Source organism: Argiope bruennichi, chromosome 8 (assembly GCF_947563725.1).
Source record: "Argiope bruennichi chromosome 8, qqArgBrue1.1, whole genome shotgun sequence".
Lineage (NCBI taxonomy): Eukaryota > Metazoa > Arthropoda > Arachnida > Araneae > Araneidae > Argiope > Argiope bruennichi.
In genome coordinates this window covers 102,937,777-102,949,947 of record NC_079158.1, presented here as the reverse complement: position 1 = coordinate 102,949,947, position 12,171 = coordinate 102,937,777, and the positions used below count along the sequence as shown (strand labels likewise).

At 29.6% G+C, this 12,171-nt stretch overlaps 1 long non-coding RNA gene across 1 annotated transcript in view; it reads left to right on the top strand.

Moving 5' to 3' along the window:
* The window catches only part of LOC129980999 (uncharacterized), a 75,876-nt gene extending 64,094 nt beyond the window's left edge, over positions 1–11,782 (top strand). The window contains exons 2-3 of the long non-coding RNA XR_008785283.1: positions 5,944–6,141; positions 11,696–11,782. This is a non-coding gene — a long non-coding RNA (uncharacterized LOC129980999). The remainder of the gene's footprint in view (positions 1–5,943; positions 6,142–11,695) is intronic.
* Positions 11,783–12,171: the final 389 nt, after the last annotated feature.

Sequence of the window (12,171 nt, the reverse complement as noted above, 5' to 3'; positions counted from 1 at the left end):
AGCAATGGAACTCGCTTAATTGTGGCGAGCCTCCTAGTTTTTTTTTGTATCAGTACCGTTCATTTGTATTTGCTTCAATCCGAGTTTGGTGATTAGTTAGTGATTCTTCATTATTATGGATAGAAAAGACCACATTAAAAGAAAACAAAAGTCCCAAAGTTATTATACAGATTTAAAACTAGAGTATACTGTAAATAATAATTTTTTTAAAAATTTCTTAAACGCTCTGGCAATGTGCATGAGATTTTCTACTATACTTTTCATTAACTAATCTGTGACAATCAGATCTAAGATAATGTTAATAGGATAATAACTCATTTAGACATCTTTTAATAGCCAAAAATAGTGAACCATCTTTGATGGCCAATTTTTTGCTATCATATTAATACTATGAATTCAGTCATGTCAATCACCTTTGAAGAACTACATCTTACAACAGTAAACGTAGTTTTATTTCAAGTATTTTGCTCCACGGCTAAATGTGCTACTCTAAAAATATTTTGCTTCGTGCTTGAATTCTCTGCTATAAAATTGTTCTGCACTATCCTTTCTTCTTAATAAACATGGAACAATCTGATAAGTTAGCCATGTGGCTAAATTGCTCTAACTGTTGAAGCTGAGAACTCAGCATTTATTTTGGAATATTTCTTGAAATTGAAGGGGGCTGGATCGATGAATATGGTTGACACTTTTAAGGGGCATAAAATTTTATATGAAACAAAAATTAGTGGAACCGAAACCAGTGGTTGGGGCTTGAAATTTCTGTCTTGTCGCAAAAATGCCTCCTAGAATGTTATGTGTTTTTTTTTTTTTTTTTTTTTTTTTTCGATTTTTCTCAAAAACTGAGGATGATAGGAGGCAGAATACCATTTCTGAAGATTTCTGGAGTGATAAAGTTTACGTAATGAGATGATAAAATTTTTGTATGTGAGAAATAATTCCTGATTCCTCATCTCTCCTTTATTCCCTCCTCTCCTTATAAGGAGAAGGGAATCATAATGCAATCATTTAAAAATATTATTACGCCGTGGGAGATTAGCATGTGGTAAAGTAGATCAAATATCCCTATCTCCATCTGGCAATGCTTTGTTTCCCGTTTTCTATTGTGCACATCAAATGTGGGAGTTGGTGCTTAAAGTTACTGAATGAACAATTGGAAACATCTATCATAGCTACTTCACGATATTCACCCTGGGGGAAAGGGAAATCTATTTCGCTTATCAAATGGCAATTGAAAATTTTTATTATTATTATAATTGTTGTTATTTGCATTCTTTTTTTATTTTCCGTAATAGGAAAAATTTTGTTTGCTTTTTCTTTCAAAAATTTCGTTTTACGAGGAAATTTTTCATATTGATCTTGCAAACAACAACTACATATTTTTTTATTGTTTGAACCTATGTATTTTTTTCCTAGTTTTCAGTGTCGATTCTTTTATTTCATAAGATGTACATATCTAGTAAGAATGAAAGAGAATGCGAATGTGTATATTATAAAAATGTGTAAAAAATAAATGGTGTAAATGTGGTAAAAATGTGTAAAAAATTATGTAAATGTGTTAAAAATGTGTAAAAAATTATGTAAATGTGTTAAAAAATGTGTAAAAAATGGTGTAAATGTAGTAAAAATGTGTAAAAAATTACGTAAATGTGGTAAAAATGTGTAAAAAATAAATGGTGTAAATGTGTAAAAAATGGTGTAAATGTGGTAAAATGTGTAAAAATCATTTGGTCTGTGGCTAGAAGATCATTTGAATTTGGTAGAAATATACTTTGGAAGATAGAATGTGTCCCTCGGCTCAATTTCTTTTAAGAATTCAACAATAATTTTAAATAATTGAAATTACTTAAAGTTATGGTTGAATTTTTTAAGGTTGAAAGAATGGTTGTATTCCCCAAAAACTGCAACAAGATGTTGCAGTTTTTAGGGAATAATGTGGCAATAAACACAAATACAACTGCCTAATTGTATTTGAAAAAAATACAACTGCCCAAAACCGATTTTAAAGTATTTTAAAAATTAAAAAATGTTCTTTTAATTTTCTATTTTAGTTATTATTGAAATTTTCCTAAATTTTGACGATTTTTAAAAACATTTTTAACCTAATTTTCAAAATTAAATTTCATTATTGTATGGAAGTTTAAATTATTTTCATAGTTTCTTCAGATATTTAATCGTGTTATTTTCTCAATCGTTGAAAGCTAAAGAAAAAAAATTTTACTTATTATCTCCATGATTTACATGAGCAGATAGAAGGTGAAATTATCTTACATTTCAAAAGACAAAATGCTATTTGAATTTTAGCACCCAGATACATAAGGGCGCTATGACATCACGAGTCTCGATTCCATAAAGATATTTTTGGCACTGTAAGCAAAACATGTATGGCTAGTTTTTGCTTTTAAAACACCAACTACTTTTACCTTTTTATGGATGTTGAATTTATTTTGAAAAATTACCAAAGTGCGTATAATATGTCGTCCAAAATACCAACCATATACAATGGAAAAGTAATCGCTTGTTATCCAATAAATAATTTCGGAAAATACAGGACTATAATAATTATTTTACAGTTTTGAAAAAATAATTTATCAGAATTTTCTTTGGTTTTGGTCTGTAATTTCCATATATATTTCTTTTTTTTTGTTTCTTTCTTTTTTATATATATAAGATTTTTGGTATCTTTTGCAATAGTCATGACGATTCTTAATTATCTCCGAATGAGCCAAAAAATTATTAGATCAAAATTATTAGATACAGAGAATTTCACTGTAAATGATTTTTCCTTAAAAAAAAAAGATATTCGTATTTTATGTTACAAAAAACATTTTCTAGCTAATTTGAGCAGAACATTACAGCTTTACATGCTAAAGTTTTTACTTTCTAATGTTTATTCAAATTTTCAGAAAGAAGAACTGATGCAAAAAACTTTTTCCCCGATTGAGTCAAGATTTCAAGCGTGTCAAAATAAGCCGTTCCCCTCAGCTAGTATGGACTCATGCTACCATTTAAATGTTCTCAAATCTCACTTTTATAAGGGTTCTTCAGTTTTTTCCAAAAAGTATTTCTAAGCTTTTTAAATTCAGGAGTCCCATTAATGTTTTAAAAGGGTGTAACAATTTCCCGGCAGAACTGCAATTGATGCTTGATAATCAACAGGAGGATTATTATACAAAACTTAAAGGCATCAATCAGAAGATTGCACACCATAGCCCGGTTACTGTAATAAAAATAAAGCTGATTTCAATAGATTTGCTTCTGATTTCTTAATTTAAATATATATTCAAAATAATATTCATTAATGCTGAAAAATGTCTTTCACTGGATTATGAGAGGTGTTGGAAGACATATTGAATATCGACTTGAAATTAACAAAGGTAATTTTTTAAATCCTAACAATATCTGGCCTCCTAAAATTCAGAAATTCCAGTCATTGATCCAAGATTGTTGAACATTGGTTCGCTTAAACATTCACTTTCTGAGTGTCCGTATACAATTTCAAGATCACTGAACATCTTGAAACAAAATATTTAGGGTTTTTTTTCCTTGATAATTTTTCGCCTTCTTCTTATTTTTTTTTCAGTGTTTCAATTGCATTTAACGCAACTGATTGTTTTTAACTCATTTGAAAGATTCAACTTAAATCTCATTCGCTTGTTTATGTTTAGAAAGTGAAATCAAATGGTCCATATATCCATTAGTTGCTGTGATTTTGTTACAGCGGAATAACACATTTTCAAAGAGCTGTACAAGGGAAATACTTGATTTATCTGCGATTTTTGAAAAAAAAATTTCAAGACACCTCTGGCTTGATATATAATTGATTATAATTTAAGAAATAGTATGTACTGTAGTATTGAATCGTACATATATGAGCCTTTATTCATTTCAAAGCAATTAGAAAAACATTTTATTGATATTTTTGCATTATTTTTGCAAAAATGGAGTTTTATAATCGATTTTCTACTCAGACTTGACGTTCTAAAGATCTGAAATATTGTATTTCCGATAACAATACAATGTTTCAATATTTTCAAAGCGTAACAAATAATTAAATAATTTTAAATTTATTTTACTTTTGATTCCAAATGACCATTATGATTCAATTTCATGTTGATTATAAAATTCCATAATATTTATGAAAATGAAAAAAAAAAAAAAAAAAAGGCTTTTAATGTTTTCAGAAATATGGAAGTCAGGACAAAGTCGTAAATGACTGAGAGAATGAATATCAGAAAGAAAATTCTTAATGTCATAAAATTTCAATCTGTGCAATATTAATGCCAGCATCTCCCTTTTTACGACTTTTGTCTTTATATTCAGATTTTTGTTTAAAAATACTTTCACTTTTTTTATAGACTAACAAAAGTATATTCCGAAAATTTTTATACGCTTACTAAATTCATTTTATCTAGGTTCTCCAAATTATTTTTTTAATCACTTGAAATCAAACTTTACTTTCTTGAACTTCTAAGTTCTCGGAAGTCTGATTTTCCCACGTCTCTTAGAGTATAATTCAGTAAATTTAACTATCAAAAGTAGGTTGAAATATTATACACAAATTGCCAAGTTAAATAAAACCATACGCAATAAAATGTAGTAAAATCCCCTTTTGAAATTATATAAAATCCGAATATGCGTTCTAATCTCATGCTCATTCCTCCTCCTTCTTCTGCTCCGCTATGGGGAGAGTATGTTGTTCTAATATTGGACATAACTTGACAAAGAATTTTTAAATTTTGATAAAAATTAATTTGAACTTTTACCTTCATTATCTTGAGAAAAAGGAAGAAAGTTGAGATTTAACAACAGATTATATATATGTCTGTGTGTGTGTAATGATACTTTTAAATCTAAATTAAATATCAGTAGATTTTCTTTTATCTTAATTTAGCTCATGTTAATTTCATTCTAAAATGTCCTCTTACTTCTTGATCCAATTCACACCTTTTATTTAATTCATTCTAACATGCGCTTAATAAAACTTCTGAATCCATAGTTCCCACACCAGGAACAAATGGATAAAAATCCCTAGCATTCACACATACTTTTCGAAGATACCTAAGATTCTCTTGTCTCAATCGACACATGATAAAGAAATCCCTACCAGGATCTCATAATAAAATCATTGAAGGGAAGCATTTGTTTTCTTTTGTATCGCGATCTAAACAGATGCCAATTCATCATCGCTTTTTTTTTTTTCCTTGTACAAATTATGGCTTTAGTGGTGAAATAAATCGAAGTTAAAGTTTCAAAAGTTTCTTCTTTTCGGCCGCGTATCAGCGAAATTATTTATATTATTTCAGTTTATCAAGGTTCTAAAAACAATTATTTTCCCTTCACTCAAGATCAGGTTTAACTTTCGAATTACGTGATCTTTTATTATCTCGTGATGACTTTAAAATGTGCTAAGCTTAAAACATTCTATCAGCAAATTCCCTTCTAAAACTGTATACATTCAAAATACTTTCGCACGGCCTTTTTGACTGCCTTCTCCTTTAAAATACGCCTCTTGATGGTCATGGATCTTACTAAAAAATCGTAATATTGGATAAAAATTGAAATTTTTTCCGTAATATCTCAAAGAATAAAAAAATATAACTGACGATATTATTTAAAGCATAAAACATAAATTATTACTTAAAACAAAAAATGTTTTACACACATATATTTGTATAATCTCCATTCCCTCATTATCAATATTCACTATAAAATGTGCCCTGAAAGTAGATGAAAATAGCAACGTTTTCATCCTTGACCAGAAAACGAAAGAACGCATTTCATGAATTGAAAATCTAAACAATTATTCTTTTTTTTTTACTTTAAAATAATACACCTTTCTTTTATATTAACATCAAATGTCAAACAATCCTTATATATCTGCAGACTCTGATTGCTTTTCATTTCAATATTATGATGATTTTTCATGCCCTTCATTTTCAGGGTGATTCGGCATCGGAAAAAAAGAAAAAGGGCGTCGTTTTACTTAGTTGAGAGTTGTTGATGGAATAAATTAGTCGGCGGACGGAGAGCATCAACTGTACCAATTGAAGAAAGCGAGAAAAGAAATGCGATGCTTTGGAAGGCGGAACGATTTCTCAAAATAAATTGACTGACTTAGATTGATGCTGGAACTCGAAGGTAATAGAAAAGTCTAAGTAAATCCTTTTTAATGGAATCTCCGAGTTATTTCAATATAATAAGAGAAAATAGTTAATTAATTTTAACTTAATTATAAGCTAAGAGGGAAGGCTCGTGACATTAAAATGAAGGACCAGTTTCTGTATTCTTTTATTAAATAAAGATTTGAATTATTTTATAAAAGGATCTCACTCTTACAGTAAAGTTTATCAAGAAATACTATTTAAATTGAATATTTATAAAGTCTTATATATATATAAGCATTATTTTATGTGAAGCAGAATGCAGTTTCGAAGACAGTGAAAAGACTTTTTTACATTTTTAAATTAATTTTAATATCCATTTCGGGAAAGCATAATTGTTTACAAATAGAGACGCGGACAAGGCACGTCCACCACAGCGCGGCACAAAAGCAGAAGTGGGGAAAAAGAGCGAAATAAATTATCCCTCGTCTTATATAACCTGAGATTTTCATAGGGAAAATATTTCTTTACAGTGCTAATATATTATTAAGATTTCGATAGGGAATTTTGCTACATGCGTCGACGAGGTAAAGGAAACACAGGGATCTTTTAAAAAAGAATTTATCTTGCCAGCGGTATTTTGTTCCTTCACTCGGAGTGTGGGAAAGTTAGGCTTTTTGCCGATTCAGCAATTTTACAAAGCTACTCTTGAATTAATTAAGTAGAAAAAGTGGAATTGGATCACGAAATAAGAGAATATTTTAGAATGAAGTTACTATGGGCTAAATTAAGATAATACCTTGGAAATTAATTAAATTGAAATTAAAGTTTAAAGTATCATTACATATATGCACGTAAAAGCTTATGAAACCGTTGGGAGTGTTCTCCTTTCAACTTTCTCATATACTAACAAAATATAATGTTTTATGCTTACTAGTAAAATGAAGAAAACTGTGTATGCATTTTACGTACACTCTTTTCTATTAATTTGGTTCGAAATTTAAAACAAATTCAAGATGACATGATTACATAGAGTAGATAGGAATCAATTGTAACATGCCTGTTGAATAGCATTTTTTTTTTTTAAACTTTTAACGGAATTTTTGATAAATATGATTTTTATGAGTGACCTTGTTACGTCAGCACAGTCAGTATCTAGCTGAAATGGTTAGTGATAATTTGTGAACACGTGTGCAGTTTTGTAATTAACTCGTAAATGGACAAAAAAAAATATTTTTAAACTTTCGATTTAAGATAAATTGGTTGAGTTTTTTAAAAAATTGTTTTGTTTATTTTCATTGTTGTATCCAACCAGCGGGAAATAGTCTTCCCAAAACTTCATATTCTCTAATAAAGGACGCCTTATTTGGCTTTGGAGTACACCAGTTACGAAATATTAACTTTTGGTGTAAAGTTAGCATTTTTTACTAATGCGGTTAGTGTAATTTATTGTGACACCCTTGGCGAGTTATTTGGCGATTAATAACCGGCAAACGGTTAATAGCATGCAAAAATCGAATTTGTGTTTTAGACGCGTTTTTCTCAATCGATTGAATCAAAAATTGGCACAAATCTACATTTGAAGTCCTAAAATCCCATACCAAATTTGATATATTTAAGTCATTGCATTTTTGAGTTATCGGGTTACATGTTTTTGAAAGCACAGACTAACAGACAATCAACACGTAGTTGGATTTGGCCCAAAATTTCACAGATGTCTACACTATAGATGTTAAATCTGTGTACCGAATACCATTTAGCTAGCTCTCTTTGTTTTCATAATTATCATGTTAACTTGCATTCGAACAGCCTGACAGACGGACTTGCTCTGAACAGATTTAAAAACTTGATAGAAATCTGTAAATTTGGTGTGAAGACTGTATATCGAATCTCAACCGTCTAGCTGAAAGCAAATTTGAGCCCTTTTTTGTGAAAAATGTGTTTTGAGGTCTAAAACGTGGTCTAAACGTTTGTGGGAAATTTCAAGTTTGAATCTTTCGGCAATTACTATACTTTCTGTATATACGAGAAAGTAAAAATAAAATTAGTATCCAGCAAAAAATTCATTTTTTTTAACAAAAGATTGTGAGAAAAAGTAAAATTTTTATTATAATATACTCCGAAGTTTTGAGAAAAATCATGAATTGCCGATAAAATTTTAACTAATTTTGGAAAACTTTTTTTAAACAGTCATATATTACCCTAAAAATAATTATAAGCAAGAGTTAATAGCTTAATGCCCCACAGTTTGCCTCCTCGTGCTTTTTCCAATGATGTCACATGACGTAATTTACAAATAGTATACCAGTTTATAAACAATATCAGTTTATAATGTATATACTTAATTAGGAGTAAAAAATATTATTCTTTCACATTTTCATAACACTAAAATAGATTTTGTAAGTATTATTCGCTTTCTTTTCTTTATTTTAAAATCAAATATACTAAATAATTAAAATTAAATATAATATAATGTAAATGTAAAAAGTAATGTTGTTTTTGAAAATATTGTTTTCACGTGTTAAATATTTATTAAGACAAAAACACGAAATTTCTAAATATAATAAAAAACTCCTAATTAGCATAAGCTCATTAACATTTTATTATGTTATTTTCAATTCTGCTATAGAAGGAGGGGGAACCGAAAAAAAAAAAAGCTGTCCATAAGAGGGGGGTGTATTGGACAACAGCCCACCAGAAAAAAAAGGAGGGTCTAGAGAGGGAAACTTTTTATTATTATTATTCCCTTTTTGCAGAGTAGGGTACACAACCACGAACTTGGCATTTGACGAGGGGTACCCCTCCTTAACGGCTGTCCATCACAGAACTCAGGGTAACTGGGAGGTTTGTCGGCTCTTTTAACCAATAGCAAATGAAAATCCTGTACGCCGTGACCTTGCAAATGGGATAAGCCGCAAAGAAGCAGCAGTTGGCTTAAAGCGTAATCTTGTTATTGGGCAAAATCCGATTTCGTTGCTTTGGATTACTCTTTAATGATATAAGAAGCGACCATTTATTTTACTCTAAAAATAGATTTTGCAATAAGGCATACAAAAAAAATTATATAGATTTCTAGTATATTTTTAGAGTTTAATAAATTATGAGCACTGCATGAGACAACATGAGTTCGTATCCATAAAATATAATTATCAAAGTACATTAAGCTTTTTTTTTACGATATTTTTTTTTTTTTTTAGATTCCAAACTTTATACAAAATAATAACTTTTTCTACATAAATAACTTTTTTTTATAGAAAATTATGAATTCATGGTGTATTAACAGTTTAATGCTTTTCTTACGCCTACTATCGCTATTGGGTCAATAATATTTGAAATTTTAGAAAGCACCAATTATTAACGGAAATACACACTGGCATAAAAAAAACTAGGAACATTTTTATTACGTTTTTTACTAACCATTGGAACTGTATTTACTTCTCTTTCACTTGAAACAAATAAAAGCTAGAGTTTAACCCTTTCGAACTGAAAGAAAATTCCCAGAATTTTTACTTGTTTCATCAATTTCACAATTGGCTTATTAGTTTTTCAATCAAGACTTGTCACTAGAAAATCTGTACCTAGGAATACGGGAAAATTAATCCAGCCAAAAACACCCCAGAGGCGTTTACTTTAAACTGTATTACATGAAAGACTTTTTTTTTTTTTCATTTTAATCTAAAATAAATTACTGAATCGTCTTAAGTTGCATTGTTTAATTATTTATTTATGTTTAGTAATTCTTTAAAAAAATTTTAATTTTTAAGACTTTAGAAACATAGCTATCGATTGTTCATGTAGATTCCACATTGGCTTAAATATTGGCTAATAAGAAAGTAATTTCATCTTGATATTTGGGTCTTTAAAAAAACATGGCAAAGGATTATACCGCATTGGCTTAAATACTGGCGAATAAGAAAACAATTTTATATAGATATTTGAGATTTTAGAGAACAAGGCAATGGTTTATTCATGTACATTCCACATTGGCTCAAATATTGGCGAATAAGAACGCAATTTTATCCAGATATTTAAAACTTTAAAAACAATAGCTATCGATTATTCATGTGAATTCCACATAGGTTTAAATATTGGCGAATAAGAATACAGATTTGGCTTGCTTTTTAGGCGTCTTTTTGCTTGGCTTTTTTTTTTTTTGTTTGTTTGTTTGTCATTCACAATGTATTTACTTCTATTTTCAACTGGCTCTACACAAGATTGGAGATTCAAACTCGGAATGGGAGAGAAAAAAGTTCAAAAAATTTGACGTGTAAAATTAGCTTTTCATTTTATTTACTTCAACGAAACAAGAGATTTTGGCGATAAATTTATTTCTATGTTTTTAAAACCTTATTCTGTTTGGAATGGACTTTTGACTTTATTAATATGTCTGAAATGCCCAAATATTGAACAACAAAATAAAAGTTTATTAAAAATTCCATTATTTTTATTTAATTATCCGACTATTTGAGACCAGAAACAATCTGGCATGCAGAATATATAGATAAATGGATAATAACGAAAATAAGTTATTCCTTAAAGGTGAAAAACGAAAATATTTTCTAATATATTAATTAAATGACTACAAAAAACAGGGTTATTTACATTTTGTATGCTTACAAGCCATATTAAAATATTTCTTTTTCAAAACATCAATCGAAACTTTTATTTTTTTTTTATCTTAAATCATTTTTCATCAGGATGATTTTGCTTACGGATTTTTCTCCCATAAAACGATCAGGATAACTAAGAACTGTTCGGATAAATCTACTGCATGAAAGATAATTTATCCTGATTGAAAATTACGAATCCAAGCTATGCTGAATAGTTAAATAGTTTTCTTGCATTTTTTACCTCTTTTGATAATGCTGCGAGACATTTAAAAGTTCAATCACCTGAAATTCATGAAAATTCCATTTCTGAGTAAATATCTGTCAAAACAGATAAAAACAGCTTGTTAGCCTTCCTGACTGTGAGTTGCTTCTATTTTCAACAAAAGCCTGGAGTTTCATCACCTCGTATTGGTGAAGAAAAGTGAAAAAGCATCAAAATTTTCGCTTGTATAAAATCAGCTTCTCGTCTTGTTTACCGGTTCTCCAACCAGGAAATCCCAACAGCAAATCTATTTCTACCTTTTCAAAAACCTTGTTTTTGTTTGGGGTTGGAGGCTTCTTAGGCTCCATCAACACACGGAGAGTCAGGATATCGACCGGCCAAGGCTCCCTCCAGAATAATGATGACGTGGCCAACAAACGAGTGATTTATGGCCATCCTTTCTTGGACGAGGGGGGTGGGGTGGGGGGTGGAGGAAGGAAAAAAAATAATAATGAAATAATAAAAAAAGTAGAACAAAATATGAAAGCGTTTACTTCCCGAAAAGTTGGCCGGGTAAAATTGGAATGACGGTTAAGGATAATATCTTTGTTGTCTCAGACATGTCCACCTCGACTTTTCGCCGCCTAGAAGCACTTTTTTTTTCTTTTCTTTTTCACCAAAAAATGCTTTTTTTTAGGATCCGAAGGGATCTAATTTCAAGTGTCAGTGATATGAAATATGGCGCTCAAAGTCAGGAGATTGTCTTTTTATTATTTCAGCATCCACCTGTAAGAAGTTGATGGAACTCTGAGCGTTTTGTTCGCTGATCTTGACTTGTCTCCTGCTCGTTTCATTCAACTTTGAACAGGTACTTCTCCTTCTTATAAATTAGATGAAACAATGCTTATTAAAGATTTGATTAAGTATGGGAATTTTTCTGAAATGGAAGTGTCTTCTATAATTTAGAATTATATATTTATAATTTAAAAAGATCATTGTTTTTTTTTATGCCGTTTAATAAGAATCGACGGTTTTTGTTCAATCTTCTTGAAATTTGGTACACATGTTCTTCAAGATAGAGGAAAGGTCACTGTTAACTTTTCAAACCCTATATTAAGTTATTACAAATATAATTACAAGTCAAGCGCATACAAGTTTTCGGTGTCTTCTAAAACTATTTTCGGACAAAAATGATTCTTGTACTATGCTACAACAAAAATTACTTCTTTAATGCTACCAATTTCCTTTTCGCACA